At 41.3% G+C, this 5,687-nt stretch overlaps 1 pseudogene; it reads right to left on the bottom strand.

Annotated features, from left to right (window-relative positions):
• Nucleotides 1-2,654: 2,654 nt before the first annotated feature.
• Nucleotides 2,655-3,271, bottom strand: LOC100659657 (HAUS augmin-like complex subunit 1; annotated as a pseudogene).
• Nucleotides 3,272-5,687: the final 2,416 nt, after the last annotated feature.

Raw genomic sequence — 5,687 nt, 5'->3', positions numbered from 1 at the left:
TGCCGGAGTCCCAGGGAACGTTGCAGAATTGATCAGTATATGTTAACATCACAAATGTGCAAAACCATTGAAAACTTCACCTTTTCACAGATTGGCTAAAAACTTAGGTCACCGTGGTTCGACATTTTGAATCACCTTTCTTAACAATCACTGGTACAGGTTTCAGTAACGACAGTCAAGAGAGTCTTCACTGGTCCAACAAATTTTGCTATTCACTAAATGCTAATAGAAAAAGATACAAGTGTAAAGTATGTGGGTCTTTTGTGCTATTTACGATTGGTTTCTTTTCAATGGCCTCTTGCTTTCTTCATGTATGATGTCCTTGATGTCATTCCACAACTTGTCTGGTCTTCGGTCACTAGTGTTCAGTGTGTCAAATCTATTCTTGAGATGACCTCTAAATTTTCAGGTGGTATATACTCAAGGTCATATTTTGGCTCTCGTGGACTTGCTCTGATTTTCTTCAGTTTTAGCTTGAACTTGCATATGAGCAACAAAGCCCCTGGCCTTGTTCTGACTGATGATATTGAGCTTTTCCATCGTCTCTCTCCACAGATGTAGTCAACTTGATTCTTATGTGTTTCATTTGGTGAGGTCCATGTGTATGGTCACCAATTACGTTGTTTAAAAAAGGTATTTGCAATGAAGAAGTCGTTGGTCTTGCAAAATTCTGTCACTCGATCTTTGGCATTGTTTCTATCACGAAGGCCATATTTTCCAACTACTGATCCTTCTTCTTTGTTTCCAACTTTCACATTCCAATCACCAGTAATTATCAATGCATCCTGATTGCATGTTTGATCAATTTCAGGCTGCAGAGAAGCAAGGCTCCAGGAATTGATGAAATATCAATAGAGATATTTCAACAAACAGATGCTAGTGCTGGAAGTGCTCACTTGTCTATGCCAACAAATGCAGAAGACAGCTTCCTGGTCAACTGACTGGAAGAGATCCATATTTATGCCTAGTCCCAAGAAAGGTGATCCAGCCGAATGAGAAAATTATCAAACAATATCATTAATACCACACGCAAGCAAAATTTTGCTGAAGATCATTCAAAAACGGCTGCAGAAGTATATCGACAGGAACTGCCAAAACTTCAGGCCAGATTCAGAAGAGGATGTGGAACCAGGGATATCATTGCTGATGTCAGAAAGATCCTGGCTGAAAGCAGAGAATACCAGAAGGATGTTTACCTGTGTTTTATTGACTATGCAAAGGCATTTGACTGTGTGGATCATAACAAAGTATGGATAACATTGCTAAGAATGGGAATTCCAGAACACTTAATTGTGCTCATGAGGAACATGTACATAGATCAAGAGGCAGTTGTTCAGAAAGAACAAGGGGATACTGAGTGGTTTAAAGTTAAAAAAAAGTTGTGTGTCAGGGTTGTATCTTTTCACCATACCTATTCAATCTGTGTGCTGAGCAAATAATATGAGAAGCTGGACTATATGAAGAAGAACCGGGTGTTAGGATCAGAGGAAGACTCATTAACAACCTGCATTATGCAGATGACACAACCTTGCTTACTGAAAGTGAAGAGGACTTGAAGCACTTACTGATGAAGGTCAAAAACCACAGCCTTCAGTATGGATTACACCTCAACATAAAGAAAACAAAAATCCTCACAACTGGACCAATAAGCAACATCATGATAAATGGAGAAAAGATTGAAGTTGTCAAGGATTTTATTTTACTTGGATCCACAATCAATGTCCATGGAAGCAGCAGTCAAGAAATCAAAAGACACACTGCATTGGGCAAATCGGATGCAAAAGATCTCCTTAAAGTGTTGAAAAGCAAGGATGTCACCTTGAGGACTAAGGTGCACCTGACTCAAGCCATGGTGTTTTCAATCGCCTCATATGCATGCAAAAGCTGGTAGATGAATAAGGAAGACTGAAGAAGAACTGATGCCTTTGAATTGTGGTGTTGGTGAAGAATATTGAATATACCATGGACTGCCAAACGAACAAACAAATCTGTCTTGGAAGAAGTACAACCAGAACTCTCCTTAGAAACAAGGGTGGCAAGACTGCATCTTACGTACTTTGGACACATTGTCAGGAGGAATTAGTCCCTGAAGAAGGACATCATGCTTGGTAAAGTACAGGGCCAGCGGAAAAGAGGAAGACCCTCAGCAAGAGGCTGCAACAATGGGCTCAAGCATAACAACGATTGTAAGGATGGCACAAGACTGGACAGTGTTTCCTTCTGTTGTGCGTAGCGTTGCTATCAGTCAGAACGGACTTGATGGCACCTAACAACAATAACAATAACAATAATTTGTTTATGTGAAAATTTCCCTAAAAGATCTTTTTCAAGATTGTCCTAGCTATTGTCTTCATAGCTCATGGTCCAGGTGGTGTGTTCTTGTGAGTTCTTGTGAGTCCAGCTCCAGCTCAGTCACATTCTTTATACAAGGAATAATGGCTCCAATATTATCTCCAAAATCAAATATAAACACTGTTTTGTATTTGGGTTCAAAAATACAATAAACAAGTAGAACCAGTATTCTATCAATAATGATGTATTATCTCATCTAAGAACACAGAAATTAAGTTACTAAAAAATACTAAGAGGAAAAACATTCATTCTTTGAAGTCCTATTTAATCTGTTAGGGAAAATGATGTTTATTTGGCTCTTGTCACAGTTCCAAAATCTCCATTTTCTGTGTAAGTTTAGCTTCAATGGCATCCAATTCTCTCTTTGCTTCTTCAATTTTCACTTGAGCAAGAAATGGATTCAGCATTCGTCATTCAATATAAATAGGATTCCAATTATTTCCTCAAAGGTATAGTCTGTCGTTTTAGTTCTGCTGGCTTCTCTGATAGTGCTACTAGTGACTGGTGAGACGGAGAAGCATCCATGCCTCTGGCTGAGAGTTGCTCCTCTGCAGCTTTGATTCCAAATCTAAACTCCTCTGATTTTGCTTTTAGAAAGTCCATATTCTGAAGTCGATGGTCAACTTTTGCCCTTTTTCCTAGAGAGATGCTGCTCTGCTTTCTTCAGATCCTCTTGTAGACATTTTTCTAATACTAAAATTTCAGTTAGGTTTTTTTAAGGTTTTGTCAACTCAAACCTGGTTTCTACATTTTTGGATTTGGTACAAAAAAGATTAGAGGTCATGTCATTCACCGTAGGAATAAAACTAGTAAGTGATACATCCTTTGTCTCAAGCACCACTGCAATGTCAAACAAAGCTTTCAGATGCTTGGAACCAGCATTAGAGAGACTGACAGGGGAAAAATTCACACTCTCCATGAGAAGGTCTTGAAAATGCTTATCTCCTGATTAACGTTCGATTGCTTTCTGTTTCAAATCCTATATTACCAGGGAGACATCCCTGTCCCAAGCTTTGTTGCATTATGAAAGATGATACAAAATCTCTGTGGTCCACAGAGTCACCTCATATTGTGGAATGGGATGATCTCCAAATATTTTTTTTCAGCCAGGCTGCAACCTGAGCTCCTTTCTCCAGCTGATCTCGTTTCTCCTGCTGTGCTCCTTGCTCCTGCTGTGACACCATAGCAGCAGATTCTGCCACTCTTGATTACTTTTTAACACCCCTGAGCCCACGCTCCAGCCAGGTGGAGCTGGGCAGCAGTGGGAGGAGAAGCCCCAGTCCAGAATCTCAACCTAAGGTCTGTTTGCCACTTAGTATCTCTACTTAGAGAGTAAGAAAGTTCACCAGATCTTGTTGCAAAGTAAGAAAATATAGAGATGTTGAGAAGTGATGTCAGCACCTTGCAAGCCATACAAAATAAAGCATTTTTCTTCCCCTTAAGTCTGGCCATGCCCTTAGCCTGATTTAGCCTCTTAAGTGTGTGTGTAATGGGGGAATAGGGGAGGGCAGAGTTCATTTGGAACCAGAACAGACCTTCCCAGTGTCCATTCGAATCCTCTGCTTATCCCCTGTGGACTCTGCTGCAGATCCCTCGGTGCCATTGCTGGAGCACAGGTCCAGCCTCTCCTCCCTTTCAGTCCCAACCCCTCAGAGACTTACAACTCTGTGACGTCACAGCCAGCTTTGGTCTCTACTCACATAACTACCCTCATGCCCAAAGCCAGAGGCCCAGCTAGTGCTCTAAGGCACCATCACTGGGCTCAGTGAGCTAAAGCACTCCCAGGTGACCCCTTACAGCTGGTCCATAGCTTCCTCTGGCAGCATCAGTCAGGATGGCCAAGGATATCAGTGGTGTCCTGGGCGGAGAACTAAGGAGAGGGCCATTGAGCACCTCTGGGCCACAGAGGCATCATAGAGCAAAAAACACCAGAGCCTGGCTGAAATTAAAATTAAAGAGTTTTTATTGTGAGGCAAGGCAATTTGCAAATCGGAAATCATGAGGTCCAAGTGATCTGAGGAGGAGACAGTTCAGGGATTTTTTTTATAAGAAAATACAAGGAACTTCTAAAAATTAAACACTTACACACATCAAAAGACTTCGCCAAAAGAGTAAAAAGAAAACCTACAGACTGGGACAAAAAAATTTCATCTATGACAAATCCAACAAAGCTCTAATCTCTAAAAGCTACAGGAAAATCCACCACCTCTACAACAAAAAGACAAATAATACAATTAAAAAATCAGCCAAGGAAATGATCAGACACTTCATCAAAGAAGACATTTAAGCAGGGTCACAGACACATGAGGAAATGCTCCTGGTCACTAGCCATTAGAGAAATGCAAATCAAAACCACAATGAGACACCATCTCACCCCAGCATTACTGGCACGAATGAAAAAAAAAAAAAACAGAAAATAACAAATGTTGAAGAGGCTGCAGGGAGATTGGAATTCTTATGCATTGCTGGTGGGAATGAAAAATGGTACAACCATTATGGAAAACAATATGGTGCTTCCTTAGAAAGCTGGAAATAGAAATACCATATGATCCAGCAATCCCACTCCTAGGAATATGTCCTAGAGAAATAAGAGCCATCACACGAATAGACATATGCACATCCAGGTTATTGCAGCATTGTTCACAATAACAAAAAGATGGAAACAACCTAGATGCCCATCAACAGATGAATGGATAAACAAACTATGGCACATACACACAATGGAGTACTACGCAATGATAAAGAACAATGATGAATCCGTGAAGCATCTCACAGCATGGATGAACCTGGAGGACATTGTACTGGGTGAAATAAATTAATTGCAAACTTATTTCATTCAGTACAACAGGGACACACCAGCCCAGAGGCAAGGACTAGAAGGCAGGAGGAGACAGGAAAGTGGTAATAGGGAACCCAAGGTTGAGAACGGAGAGTGTTGTCATGTTGTGGGGTTTGTAACCAACGTCACAAAACAATGTGTACTGACTGTTTAATGAGAAGCTAGTTTTTTCTGTAGGCCCCAGGGGCCAAGATGGCTGAATAGTCAGATGCTTCCTGTGGTCCATCTTAAAACTAAGACCCCAAAAAAACAAGTGAATCAATTATATATGACAGTCTTGGAACACTGAACATCAAGGGCAAAGTTGAGGAGTCAGGCTGAGCAGCAGGGAAAAGGAGAGACAGTTCAGGAGCAGTGACGTGTTGCCAGACCTGACCTGGTGGGAACCAGTGCGCCACAGGCCGGATCCACTGACGCAAGCACAGTAAGAGAAGCAGTGGCATTCGGAACGCATTTTCCATATTGAGAGACTAAGCAGGGGGAAGTCCACTCACTC

This window comes from Loxodonta africana, chromosome 8 (genome assembly GCF_030014295.1).
Source record: "Loxodonta africana isolate mLoxAfr1 chromosome 8, mLoxAfr1.hap2, whole genome shotgun sequence".
NCBI lineage: Eukaryota > Metazoa > Chordata > Mammalia > Proboscidea > Elephantidae > Loxodonta > Loxodonta africana.
The sequence above is the reverse complement of the archived record's forward strand: the minus strand, read 5'-3'. Positions and strand labels throughout refer to the sequence as shown.